We start from the raw sequence: 14,722 nt of genomic DNA, 5'->3' as shown, positions 1-14,722 counted from the left end.
ACTGTTACTCTGCTCACTTAAAGTCCCACCGAAAGGAATATGGAAGCCATTCCGTTCCATGGGCACTCTTGTATTTTTTCTTAGAAGATGCTTAGCCCTAAGTGGGATTCTCTTCTGTGGACTTTCTAGCTGCTATTCTGCCATCTTAGCAATAGTGGCAAAGAAAGCTGCAGCCCTTCCCTACACCTCCCTGCAGCCCCTGCTAATTGCCTATAACACAGGGTAATAAGTGTTTGCAAGAGCTATGTTGCTCCCTCTAGGAATCACTGCTCCAACGATAATGTAACCAGTCTATGTGCGATGTGACAAATGGGGATGTGGACTACGTGTAAAGAACTCTTAATTAAAGGTTTAATAGACGGTGAGAGGCTTGAACTGGATCATATGTAAGGTCTCTTCCAGATTTAGATTTTTAGATTATATTACTATGAATTCGGTGATGATAATGGAAAAGATTCCTTTATACTGAACTCACCAGGGACCCTGAAACATTAACCCAAATCATTTAAATTCCATTTATGGGTACTAACCTCCAGAAAGGAGAATAAGAATTGGTGTAGAAAAACCTCTGTTTGGATTTTTAAAAACAGACTGTTGAATAATTTCATGACATTTCCAACCCTCCCCAGAGATTTTTCTCTCAACTTGGGGGACATCCCCCAAATTGTCAATCAGCTGGCCATTTTGCACCATGTGAGCTGTAAAACCATATATATGGAGATCTAAATGACAGAAAGATTGGATTTGTTTATATTTAATTTTTCCCTTCCTGCCCCCACATGTCATTTGTCCTTAACACCCGTATTTTTTTGGTTGCAGAGGCACAGGTGGTTCTCATTTCAGGCTGTATGAACGGTCCTGCTATTCAGAGATTAATGAATAAAGGGAGCCTTGTAAATAGATTTGCATGATAATGGTAATAATGCTCTCTGCTGCCTTCTGTGCTTACTTCAATCTGTGTGCCCCTGAACACGCCTCCCTCCCCCATGCACGGGTCCCCCCCTTGCCCCTCTTTCCCGCCACCTGACTCTACTCTACTCACTCAGTCTCAGGCAGACAAAAGTGAGCCGGGAATCGGGCAGCTGCAGAGAGAGCAGGGAGAGGACAGGAAGAAAGGGGAGAAGAGAGACGGAGACAGACAGACAGACGGAAGCAGAGTAGAGAGCAAAATGCCTACTGCTCTTTAGGATAGCAAGGTTTCTGCAGAACAAACAGAGAAAATACCAGACTGCCATCGTCCAGGGCAAACAATACCTTCAAACTTCCCTTCTCTTTATGACGTCTGTCCCAGCTTCCCATCACATGCTTGACGACCTCACATATATCTTTTTATATATGATAAATATATAAAAACATAACTGTTCTAGCACCACACACATGTCAAGGCCCAGATGTAACTTGTTTCGGAGACTGGGTCCAGAAGCAAAAGCTACCTGATTTGGCTTCTATCTATCCCTGTACAGGGACAAGTTCAAAGGGGCCTCTCCTTAAAGGCTACACCACGAGGCGGGAACCTGGACCTCTCCGAAAACTTCACAGTTCCTCCCTGGGGACCGAGGACCAGTTATCAAGCCAAGATGTCATGGGGCCTCAGGTTACACCTTCCTCACTCAATGTCCTCTCTCCGCACTTGCGGGCCTGCCTGTGTTCCCCGTGCCCCAGCCCACCGTGTGGTCTCTAAGCCTGTGTGAGGAGGATGAATTGGGCAGGGAATGTCATGAAGAAGAAGATGCCCAGGCAAAGTGGATTAAGACAGAAAGCAAAAGTCAGTCCCTACAGCAGGAGAGAACGTGGCAAGCACCCAGGACCTGTTCCTGCCGGGCCGGATGGAGACTCCAACAGCGGGAAGATGCTGAGCCAAGCAGGCATCGGGGCCCACACACCAGGCCAGGAAACAGAGTCCCTTCCCTTTCTTTGTCTCCTAAGACCTGCACGTGTTTTCCCTCATTTGAAGGGAGCCCAGAGCACTGGAAGCCAGGCTGACCCTCTGCCTCTCATGTTGATTAACACCCCACGGGGGCACGCATTACTACCCACCCCGCCTCCTTCCTCTGCGCCTTCCGATATCAACCGGGAAAAGGGAATCTAAAAATAAAGCCGGGGCCAGAGTGTGTACCACTCGATTGGGCTCCTGTGCTCACAGATCTGCTTATTTTGGCCTATCTCTCCCCAGCGATAAGGCTGCTAACAGCCTGTTATCAGCCAGTTGGTGAAAATGTGCTCCAGCCTGATTAGGCCTCAGTCTTTGCCAAGGTTATAAACAGCCGTTATCGTTTTCCCGAACAGAATAATCCGGACAGTATCAGCTCAGAAACATATGGGCCACACAGAGAAGACAGCCGCTGACGGACCCTTCATTTTAATTGTAACGAGTGGGTAGCAGCGGCCTGCAGACGGCAGGCAGACAGCACCCCGACTGGCAGCAGGGTTGGGGGTGCGTGCGCGCGTGTGCGCTTTTTTTCCCCCCAAATCCCTTCTTCCTTCCCTGGTCTCCAACACCTAAACCGCTTTGATATTCTGGGTGGCACAATGAACTGGACCCTACCCCAGATGCTACCAGTCACCAAGCAGGACCCTCCCCTAAAAGGCAGATGGGACCTTTCTGATGCTCTCATGGAAAAGAAAAGAAAAGAAAAGAAAAGAAAAGAAAGAAAAAGAAAAACAGCAAAGAGGAACAGGGAAACCAATACAGCTATCTCTGCTCTTCAGCCCCCCATTCCATTTTAGGAACCGATCTGCTCACCGCACCCGGATCTCATCCCCATGGCCAAGGGTGTTTGCAGACAACCCCCCCGCCCCCCGCCCCCCAAGTGAGCACAGGGTCCAGCAGGGATCAGACCTGCAGCACACACCGGCTGGACCTTTACATCGTGTCCCTCACCTCCATCAAGCACGAGAACGCTCGTGGGGGGGAACCCTGTGCTTGTGGGGATTTTGTGTCCTGAAAGCCATTTCCCAAACCGGGTTTCTCCCCATGCTCTGTTGTGCCAGACTTGTTTCTCAGGCTTGTCACAGAAAGCCAACTCTCTGGCGCGTCGCAGGGGAGGGAGGTGGCAGAACACAAAGAAAATCGCGCCGGTCAAAGTTCTGCTGAAAGCGTTCATCCCTCTGCCTCCAGGTCAGCAGACGTCTCAGGGGCTGACGGCGCAGCCCTGGGTCACCGCCGTTGGCACATGGCCCACAGCCACCCTGTCCTTTCAGGAGCTGATGCAATTTGCAATTTCCCCTCCTGTGTCCACAGAAGCGAGTGGAAGGAAAGGGGCTCAGGAGCAGGGAGGAAGGGCCCAGAGCAAGACGGTGCGAGGCGAGCACGCTTCCCCGCAGCCGGCAGCAGACCGGCCTGCCACCGCCACCGCTGCGGCCCGCGGGCTCCCACCTGGCGGGCCAGATGGGGCCAGCGACAGCAGGTGCAGTTCCGAGGAGAAGCACCGGCGCCCCCGCCGTGGACTCAGCCGTCCCTGTCCACTCTCCTGTTCACTGGAAGAAACTGACTATCTTCGACCTGGCTTTCCTTTTCTTCCCTTCTCCCACTTTCGTCCTTATCCCCCGCACACGTGTCTCCCCTGTCACCATGGAAAGTCACACCACCGGTGCCCACACTCCGTCAGCTCAACAGCCCTGGAGAAGTCCCCAGGTTCGACTCAACTTCTGCTGGCCTTCTAATGAGGAGGAAAGCAGAGAACTGAAATGAGAAAAAGGAAAAAAGTTAAGGGAACCCCAAAGAAGTTCTTTCCTACCCACAGCGGTGCCTCTCTCTTCTTGATGTCAGTTTCTCATTTTGCAGAGAGAGAATGGCACGGCTTTGCCCGGGAAGAAACAGAGCAACAGCCGATATTTACGGGGCGCTGGTGAACACGCCAGGCACTAGCCAGAGCATCCTACAGACACCTGCTGACTGAATCCTCAAAACGAGGCTGATTCACACCCAGGTGACCGGTTCCCTGGCCGGCACTGTGTAGACCTGCTCACACCCAGGGTACACCCTTTCCTGGTGTTGTCTGGGGTCTGAGAGTAGCACCCGCCCTGCGCACTCCTCCGCGGATTTATGGGGGCTCACGAGAAGCCCACCCCCAGGACTGACTGGTGTTTCACTACCAAGTGAAAATTGAGTCCGTGATAATGTTCCTGTAATAGTATCAAATTCAGAGAGAGAGGAAGAGAGAAAGAGAGAGAAGTCCTGCAGCCAGCTGAAATGAGCCTGAGGCACATTTTTGTTTTAATTCTTTTTTTCATGGCTTTTCAACACCTGCTCTCACCCTTCCACTCACCCTCCAAACTAGGGCTTAGTAGGTTGCCTTGCAGTACCCCCAAGAGACCGGCCAGCAGATCCATGCAAGCACCTGCAGTGGGTGGTCTGTGTGTGACGTCTTGGTGGTCGTCAGCTCCATGCCCCCAGACCAAGTTTCAAGGTCACAATGGTCTTCCCCTCATTACCATCAGAATCTGAAAATACCCTGGAAACATGAGAATCCCCCTCCGAACTCATGAGCTGGCTCAGCAGTAGTTTATTCAACTTAAAGTGGGTTTTTTCCCCCCTTTTCTATTTTTGTTTACTTATTCTTTCTGTTTCAATGGACCCAGCTTTGTTCTGCTACAATTTGGGGCTAACGAGACTAGAGGATTTCCTGCAACAAGCAGCTGGGCCTATTTCTCTGGTGGGTCTGCTTGCCATTTTGTCCACAACCCCCCCCTTCCCCTACAAAGCTTCCATTTTCGTAGAAAGAAGGCTAGCTCTCTCTGTGTCAACAATGGGGGCAGATGGAGCCTTCAGGGTAGTAGATTTTCACAAAGGGAACCACAAAAAGTTGGGTGAGATGCAGCCATCCTGTCTCTGCTGAATGGCTGCCACCACGGCGGGTCCAGCCTTCACAGGCCATCGACGGCCCCACTGCTGTTGTCAATGTGCCGGGTGTCCCCGTGACTGGGAGCCCCCGAAGGACCAGGGTCCTGTCTTCCTCCAGTCTGTACCCCCAGCACCTAGCACGGAACCTGGCATCGGTGGGTGTTCAAGGCCAAGTTCTTTGGAGACAGCCTTGATTCAAAAGCTGGCTCCAGGGGCGTTAGGCTCAGTCAACTGAGCGTCTGACTCTTGATTTCGGCTCAGGTCATGACCTTGGGGTCGTGAGATGGAGCCCCGTGTCAGGCTCCACGCCGAGTGGGGAGTCCGTTGGAGATTTCCCTTCTCCCTCTGCCCCTCCCCCGTGCTCTCTCACTCTGTCTAAAATCAATCGATCGATCAATCCATTAATCAATCTTCAAATTAGCCTCAGTTTCTCCATCTCTAAAATGAGGATAAGGTAGCTGTGCCATTATTGGCTATGATCACATATCTTAAAAGCACTTAGACCAGAGCCTGACCCTTAGCAGTCGCCTGATAAACAGTTCTTCTTTATGGATGACTATCCCCCCACATGCACCCACACTGCCCCTTCCAGAGCTACTCTGGTGGTCAACCCACGATGACCAAAGACAGGGCTACAGCCAGGAACCCTGGTTCCAATCCCTGCTGTGCCCGAGCTCCAAAGGCCACTGTGTCATCAGCCTGCCCTGCTTCTGTGGCCGGTGCTTGGCTGGGGTCACCCTGCCTCGCCTGACTGACTCGCAGGTTGGCGAGGAGACAGCATGACCTACCAGATGTGGACCCGTGTGGAAAAGCGAAATCCAGATGATCGAATCTGCTGTCAAGTCGTGCTCCAGCAAAGCAATTCAAAGTCTCGCACTCGGCGGACCTCGCTACATGCGCACTGCGCCCCCCCTGCCCCCCCCGCCGGCGCCTGCAGTTCTCTGGGGCTCTGCCAATGCTCCGGCCTTCAATTGGGGCCTCCCATCAGGACGGTGCACGCAAAGCACATGCTGCACCCGCGGTCCTTACTGGGAGCTCTGCTGGCAGTTAAGCCACCTGCAGGCCTAACACCCAGACAAGCTCCCTCTGCCCGTGACGCGCGTTCAGCAGGAGCCTGGCCTCCCCTCCGGGAACAGCACATTCTCTTGTTCGCCTGTCCTATGGTCCCTCGAGGCCCCAGAGTTCTTACGGGTTTTCTCCATTTTCCCAAAAAGGCGTCTTAGTTTGGAGACTCTTAAACCACTTGCATTCCTAAGACAGGCGCTTAGGCATAAAATTCATTTCAGCACGGGGGTCTTGCTCTTTTCTTTCCTTCTCCTCACTGGGAAGCCGAGTGAACTCACGAACAGCTCTGGTGGTTTTAGCATCCAGGCCTCACATGAGACAGGATTACAGGGGATCTGTGCTCTCGTGCACGCGCACGTGCACGCACTCTCACACTCATGCTCACACTGTCTCACACTCATGCTCTCACACACATGCTTATTCTTTTACAATCTCTCACACACACACACTCATACACTATTACGCCCACTTGTATTCTCAGTCTCTCCCACACACTCACACTGTCTCACACACTCATTCTCTCTCTCCCACACACACTCGCACATCCGTACACACCTGCACAAGAGTGTGAGTCCCATTAGCCACAGCGTGGTTCTCATCTCTTGCATCTCGGGACCCCCGCCCTGGCCCTGGCTCAGTCAGCACTCTCTCTCCTGGCCTCCTGCGGGGACAGTGCCAAATAAAATAGCAAAATATTCATTTGGTGAGGCACGTTAAAACCTTGGGAAGATTTAAGCCTGGGCTTCATGTCACAGCCGCTCCCTCCTGTAATCTGTATTCCAATCTCAGTGTCAGCAGAGCTGTGATCAGAATACCCAAGGTCTCATAAAAGATTCAGGGTTTGCCACTTCCCTGACATTTGCTGTTTCGTGTTGTTCCTGCTCCTTCCCTCTTAGCCTTGAAGAGTCCACAGCCCCTGGCGACCCCCCGCTGCAGGTGGCGACCTGGCCGAGGACGTCCAGTAACTCGGAACAAGCACGGGACCAAACTCTACCTGGGAGCTTAACTGTGCCTGGGGCTCCTGTCTCCTTTAGCGGCTTCTTTCACCTGGTTAGAGTTTTTCTAAGATTGCAATCTGCCGCCTCCCCCGTGGTACCTGGAAACAGGACCTAGGAATCCAGAGGTTAGTGGGACCTGATGAAGACTCCCCTCTTCACCAGGAGTGCTTTGTGGGGGGGGGGGTTTGTGTACGCCTGACTCAGTGTGTCTACATCTTCAGGCTCTCATTATGACTTACATCAGAGACTGTATGCACGATTTAACTCCACGAAGTGTGGATGCGATCATTTGTAGGGATGGGAGCCCACCAAATAGGGGCCAAGCACCTTCTCTGATGGCCAAGTTCAAAGACAGGCACATTACTCATGTGTGACTCCACAGCTGTCATTCACAATGGGTACCACACGGGTATGGATATTAGTAGTTTAAAAACTCAAGCAAGGTGTATTAAGATTTAAGGAAACCAAATGTAACTAGAGGGGTGATGGTGAAGATATCCTTTGACTTGCTGAGAGATCACCAGAGGTGTCTTACCAAGACCCACCAGTGTTCCAATTGTATGATCTGCTTTCCAATCATATAGTTCATATCCAGCTTATCAGAACAACATTTAGTGACTAAGTGAGTTATCCCACACTTCTTAGGGATGTCACACATCTTCACAAAAGAAAATCTCTGATGCACCCATAAGGGCCCAATGACCTAGAGAGATGGCAAGAGGAGGAGAAAAGACACATTGCCTCATGGCTAACATCACCAACCACCCAAGGCCACAGCGACAGAAAAGATCAGTGGCTCCCCAAAATAATATCAGAAGCAAGACACTTTTCCAGATACCCCTCACTAAGTCCCAAGTGTCTAACAGTTTTAAAAAGAAGGGGGAAAAAAGCAAACGTAGAATTCCAAAATGCGAGCGATAAAAAACCAAAGGCCTGTTAAAATTTACTCTCTTTTGAAAACATATGGTCTTAATTATTCTGTAAATGCTATAGCCATTAGGCAAATTAACACAAAATCCCAGATCAAAGTGCCATTCGCGGGTAGATACTTACACAACATTAGGTGGTAGGAAGGCGAACAGGTGCTAAAACAACTTCTTTGAATGTTTTTAATGTATCCACTAATAAAACCTTCTGAAGAGGTTAAAAAAAATTCTCAAACACAAATTGAAAATTAAAGGCAAGTTGATGGAACCTCAAAATTAAACATGTCAAGTGAGAAAATTATAATCAAAGTGTCTCTGTACTTCTGAAAACCTTTGCTGTGAGGGCACATAATATGAACATGTCTATGTATATATACATATGGTTCTGCATATGCATATTCAAAATCAAAGAGGCTAACATATATAAGTGGTGAATCATAAGATAATACAGAAAGAATATGCACTCCAGACTCAGAGATGGACATACCTGTAAACACATGCCCTCGGACTTAGGCAAGCAAACAGGACATTTCCTGTTATACAGCAGTGTGGTCCTGAGAAATTATATGTAATATTTTAAAGACTGAGTTATGTTATAGTCTTTGGGTAACACACTATTTAAGAGAAGTCCATAGTTAGATATTTCTGAAAGTAAATAAGCCTATCCTTTTTTTTTTTTTTTTAAAGAATTTATTTATTTGACAGGGAGAGACACAGTGAGACAGGGAACACAAGCAGGGGGAGTGGGAGAGGGAGAAGCAGGCTTCCCGCCGAGCAGGGAGCCCGATGCAAGGCTCGATCCCAGGACCCTGGGATCATGACCTGAGCCGAAGGCAGACGCTTAACGACTGAGCCACTCAGGTGCCCTAAATAAGTCCATCCTTTACCATATCCGGTAACTATAGTTTTTTTAATTACTAGATACAACCCACATCATTTACTGTTTTACAGTAAAAAATTTTTTCAAAGACATATGATAATATTGTATAAATGAGTGCTTCTTAACAAGGGATGATTATGCCCCCAGGGGGCATCTGGCAGCATCTGGAGACATTTTTGGTTGTCCCCACGGAATATTGGGGATGACGGCTACCATGGTAAGGAACAGAGATGCAGCTGAACACCTTACAGTGCACAGCACGGCCCCCTCAACAAAGACTTTTCCAGCCTAAAAAGTCTAGGGTGCAGAGAGTCAGAAACCATGATACAGATTATCACAAACACTGCAAAATTCCTTAAGTCATGTCCCTAAAAGGAAAGAAATGAAAAATGAGAAGCTGAAAAACATAAAAGGGAACTCTTTTTAGTACCGTGTTGATTACTTGAATTATTATAGCTGCTTTGGGGGGACGCCACGATATATGACTTCACCTAAAATACGCCCTGAAAACCCACCACCTGTACTCACATTATAGCCCTCCACCGAGAAATGCTGGGAAATCAGCAAGGATCTGACAAAAAAAAAAAAAAAAAAAAAAAAACCGAGACATCCTTCAGTGAACAGAGGAGTATTCTGACCAACTGTGTTAAAATCAAATAAAGGGGCGCCTGGGTGGCTCAGTTGGTTAAGCGACTGCCTTCGGCTCAGGTCATGATCCTGGAGTCCCGGGATCGAGTCCCGCATCGGGCTCCCTGCTCGGCAGGGAGTCTGCTACTCCCTCTCCCGCTCCTCCCTCTTGTGCTCTCTCTCTCTCTCACTCTCTCTCTCAAATAAATAAATAAAAATAAAATCTTTAAAAAAAAAAAAAATCAAATAAAGTAAGATATAACAAAAGCTAACTTTTTAGCCAGCAAAAAATAAACACGTCTGGTATTTGGAGTCCTACATGTGTATATCCATCCAGTTCTGTAGCTTCTAAGCTCTGAATCCCAGTAATATAATAACATTATTTTTGAGATCAGTTAAGGTATAAAATGTGCGTACTCTCAGTCTTTAATATTAATAAGTCTTGTAACTAGCAGTTTCTCGTAGCTCCGAATTCTTGAGCACAACTAGAAAGGGCACTTATCCTGAAAAATCTAATAAATTTACAGTTTTATATACTTCCTTCAATTGTAAAAGTCTTGTTCAATAAACTTTAAAATGCCGCTATAGACCAATAACACAGACAGTATAAACCCAGCCCTGGGAAAGCTGTGCAACCAGAAATTGTTCCCCTTTCTGCTAGAGCAATAAAGTTTTATATGTTTGAACTGACTGTAAAAAGGTTTGAATGTTGGCAACTGGGGAATAATCTGTCTTCTTTATAGTTATTATCATATTTCCCACAAGACCCCTTGGTCTGTGTCAATCCTTCTTGTATATGACACCTTTGTACTGTCAGCGAAAGCAAGACTACTTTACTTTTTTTTTTTTTAACTATAGGACTTGTATCTGTTTTCCTTCAGATTACAGCTAACAGGAATAAATTATTTCTGACAAGCATCTATTGCAGCGTTTTACCAAATAAAGCTGGTTGTGAGCTGCTTTTTCCAAGAGCAAGGGGGGGAGCCTCCTCCCCTTCTCTCTCTCAACTGATTCAAATGCAATTCAGGGATGGTTAAATTGGAGGAAATACCAATAAAAAGAGATTTGTAGGAAGGTTGCTCTGAATGCCAGAGCCCACCGTAACAAGGTGGTTGGGTCCTCATGGGTACTGTTGGATCTGGGTGGGGAAGAGGTTTAGGAAAGGTCAGAGGACGAACCATCCCTTTTCCTTCCCGAACTGTCTTGGGTCTGAGAGCATCTGTGCTTCTCGGTTCAGACAGGAAGCCGAGTGCAGCCAGCAGAAGCTGCTGTGACCAGCCAGAGAGACGCCCAACTTGTCACCTGTAGGCCTGGGCTCCTGGCTAACAGGTCATCTCTGCTGAAATGAGTTTAGGCTCGTGATAATCAGCAAAGACCCTGTGTGTGTGTCTGTGTGTCTGTGTATGTGTGTGTCTGTTTGTCCATGTGTCTGTATCTGAACATGTGTGTGTCTATGTATGTTTCTGTAGTTCTGTGTATATGTGTCTGTCTGTTTGTGGGTGTCTCTGTGTGTGTGTGTGTCTGTATTTGTGTGTCTGTGTGTGTGTTTGTCTAGGTGTCTCTGTGTCTGTCTGTCTGTATCTGGATGTCTGTCTATGTGTGTGCCTGGATGTCTGTGTGTCCTCCTCTCTCCCTCCCCCAGTCCCACCATTACAACTCAACTCCAATGATACAAACCTACACCAAGGAATCCACCACATGCACAATCCAGCTGTCTTAGAGACATCTCTCTGTCACACGTCTACACCATCATCCTGAAGTTCCCTGCCTTCCCACATTTACAATCACACAGTGCGAAAGGTCAGAGAGGAACAAGGATCTTTGCAAACACCACGTTTTTCAAACATCAGAAAACATCATATGGTTGGACATCAGTGGAAATGAGGCAGTAAGTTAATTACCTCTGCACTCTGGCGTAGACGAAGTCCCTCCAAGAGACCATGAGGATGGCCTGTCACTTGAACACAGGTGTGCACATGTTCACATACACACACGCAATATATACCCACGTGAGAGCACACACTCACTCTCAAACACAACTCGGCCAACTCTAAGTGAAGAGTGCACTCCAGTATGGAAGTTCTGGTGTGGACGGGTAAACGCCCAAAGGCATCAGCAACTCTAGCAGAAGGAGGCAGTGCACGTGACATGGAGTAAATACAGTCACATCTCCGTGATCTTGGAAAACCTGGAGCTTGTGAGCACATTCACATCAGTGAATGTGAATCCAGGACATCTTCTTACTTTCCCCTCATGATCCCCATCTCCATGAATGTTCAGGCAACATTAGCATGGGGTCCCCCGGCCCAGTTCAAACTGCAGACATTCTGACCCATGTCCAATAAATAGACACTAAAAGTATCAGGACAGTAGCCACCTCAGACTACCAGGAGGCACCAGGAGGAACGAGGAGCACCGTGTTCCCTCCGACCGCCCCTCCCTGGAACTGCTACAAACTAGACTTTTTAACAAAGGTGTAGGTATATGTGTCTTAATAACCCTTCAACAACAGTTGTCTATAGGAAAATTCTGGATCCATAATGCCGGTTCTTCAGTCTCTTCAAAATAGATTCTTTTTTTTAAGGTTTATTTACTTGACACACGGACAGAGAGCACAGCAGAGGGAGAGGAGAGAAGCAGTCTCCACGTGGAGCAAGGATCCTGATGCGGGGCTCGATCCCAGGACCCTGATGATCATGACCTGAGGTGAAGGCAGACGCTTAACTGACTGAGCCACCCAGGTGTCCCCAAAATAGGTTCTTGATGTAGGTCAAAAGTTCTTGGGTTGGGGTCGTATGTCATAGGGGCATTCATAAAAGGACAAGAGGTGCTCTTTTTAAATTTGGGGGCATATACCACACATGCAGAGCTCAGTGAAACAAGATGAAATGCCTTACACATGTGCACGCCATCCCTGGGCAGGACCCATGCTAATCTTCTCCGTGTTGTTCTCATTTTTTATATGTGCTGGTGAAGCGAGTGCCGAGGCTGCACTGAAAATGCTCTCACAGGGAGTGGACCATCAGCTTCAAGGCCAGGAAGCAAGCCACCACCACGGTGGAATGGGAGACGGGTGGAGGTAGAGGTATTTCCCAAAGAGTAAGGTATGCACGGCAGCCATCTACTTCATGGGAGGTATTTATGAAATGCAGATTCCAAGGCCAGACAGCAAACCTGTGGATGCAGGGCCTGGGACTCTGCATTTTATAAGTAGCCCAGATTATTCTAGAAGCTGACTGGTCTCGCAGTTCCCACCCAAATTGCGTTCCCTTTCTCCAATACGAAGGGCCTCAGTACACCCCCTTCTGAGGGACCAGGGGGTGAAACTGACAGCACCATGAACTGTGCCTTTTGAGACACAAAAGAAAGGGATTGAGCAAAATAGCTGATCAACAAGGGAAAAGAACTGCCCTGGAAGTTTTACCTCGTTCTGCCTTTCCCCTGAGCTCTGCTCTCCCTCCATAGCCTCCCATTTTATGCATCCTAGTGGGGTCTGGATACAGAGAGCCAGTCTCCCGGAAAGGCCCAGAGTTGGATCTCCCCTCTTGCTTCATCACTGTCGTTCTTGTACACTTCAAACCAAACCAGGGGTTTGTACCTTGCTGGGTCTGAAAATGTAGCCTCCCTCATGAAGCCAAATGGAGCTGGCTTTTAGAGGGACATATGTGAAGAGAGTATCTGGGACTACAGAGACACTCAGGAAGACACCATGACAGGCTCCAGCCTTTAGAACAAGCAAGAGGCAGAAGGATCCCACCTGCCCAAGGCAGACTCACACTGAGAGGGTCTGGTGGTGGTAGTCCTCAGCTTATAGACTATCCAAATAGGATTACAGGTGGAACTCCCTCAAAATATAAATGGAGCACAAAAGGCAGACCGGCGGGCATCGGGCATTATTGCTACTCTTTCTGCTTTTCAACGATCACGATCACCACCGACGCCACGACTGCTGTAACTCACAAGTTCTGGAGTCTGGCAGGTGTCAGGTTCGGGTCTAAACCCTTCAGATGCACCAGCGCATTTCATCCTCAGAGCTACTCTTAACCCTAACGCACAACTGTATTATTTACCGAGAGACAAGATCCTGTCACCGGCTGGGACTATTCTTCACGTCCACCCAACATCCATTCCAGTTCCATTCGAGGCTGGATATAAGGGTGTCTGAGCACATAAAGTAGACAAGGGCAGGAAGAGCACTTTTCTGTCAAAAACTGTCCAATAAGCTAAAGAAACAGCAAGAGAGCTTATATACTAGGTGATCTGGGACAGCAAAAGATACCTCAGATAATGCTTCTTTCTAGAAGGAACTGGGAATCTGGTGAGGCAGAAGAAAGCTATACATGACAAATCAATAGAGGAGAGGGTAGTGTAATGCCAGTTATAAGAAAACAAATATATATATATATATATATATATATATATATATATATATACATACACACACACACACACACAGGACATAGCCCTTTTCTCAGGAAACTTTTACTATCCTTCATAAGACAAGATACTCTCATGTGAAACAATCAGAGAAACACCAGAAAACTGTGAAGAGCTACCTGCTGCACAGAGTTGTACAAATCTGAGGAATCAGGAGAAAGGAAAATTCACTACAGGCTGTGGTTGCTGAGAAAAGTACGAAGCAGCAAAGTGCGAAGGATAGACAGAGACTGGATATGCACAGAGGACAAACAGGAGAAAGCATCCCAGGAGGGGCAGGGGAAAGCAGGGCTTCCCACTTGCATGGCAGGTCTGGACCCAGGAGTGGGGACAGAATCCAGAGAAAAGGAAACAGGAAGGTCAGACTGGCCCCTCACCTTGCCGGTGGTCACCCTATGGCGGCCTGAGACCCAGAGCAGAGTCCAGACTGTGGCAGACCATGCCAGCCTACGTCCTTCTAGAAGGACCCTCGCTCCTTCTGCTCCTGTGAAAATACTAAGGACCTTCGAAATCATAACAATCAATCAAACAAACAAACAAAAAACAAAAAAACAAAACCCAGGATGTGGACCATCACGGTGAAGACAGGGCCCTCAATGGCAGGGTCTCATAGGCAGCAGTTAGATCCCGGAGGATGAGGATGGGCTAGGAACATCTTAGATGGGAGAGCTCCAGGGGAAAATCCAACAGCTGCGGGGGGTGGGGTCGGTGCTCCAGCAAGAAGCGCTTTCCAAACCAAATCAAGGCCAGTGACGGACATTCCCTATGAGTCCTTCTCACTCCCAAACTCGGTGGTTCTGTGAAAACTTTGAACAGGAGAGGAGGAATGCCCCAGCTTGAGGGTGATAGTGGTCCCCTGGGTCCCCCTGACCCAGTGCCAACAATATAAACATCCCACCAGGGCGGTGTCCTTGACCATGTGACCACCACTTTACCATCAGCCCAG

The 14,722-nt window shown here is 48.4% G+C and overlaps 1 protein-coding gene and 1 non-coding gene across 3 annotated transcripts in view; both read right to left on the bottom strand.

The window, feature by feature from the left end:
* Positions 1 to 14,722, bottom strand: part of PBX1 (PBX homeobox 1) — a 285,065-nt gene that overhangs the window by 138,695 nt on the left and 131,648 nt on the right. The gene's annotated exons all lie outside the window — the stretch shown is intronic.
* Positions 12,217 to 12,320, bottom strand: LOC123847232 (U6 spliceosomal RNA). Its single transcript, XR_006791477.2, has one exon. It is a non-coding gene; the product is annotated as a U6 spliceosomal RNA (small nuclear RNA).

Source organism: Mirounga angustirostris, unplaced genomic scaffold, assembly GCF_029215605.1.
Source record: "Mirounga angustirostris isolate CCGP_5_RB_7025 unplaced genomic scaffold, mMirAng1.0.hap1 SCAF_6, whole genome shotgun sequence".
Classification (NCBI taxonomy): domain Eukaryota; kingdom Metazoa; phylum Chordata; class Mammalia; order Carnivora; family Phocidae; genus Mirounga; species Mirounga angustirostris.
The sequence above is the reverse complement of the archived record's forward strand: the minus strand, read 5'-3'. Positions and strand labels throughout refer to the sequence as shown.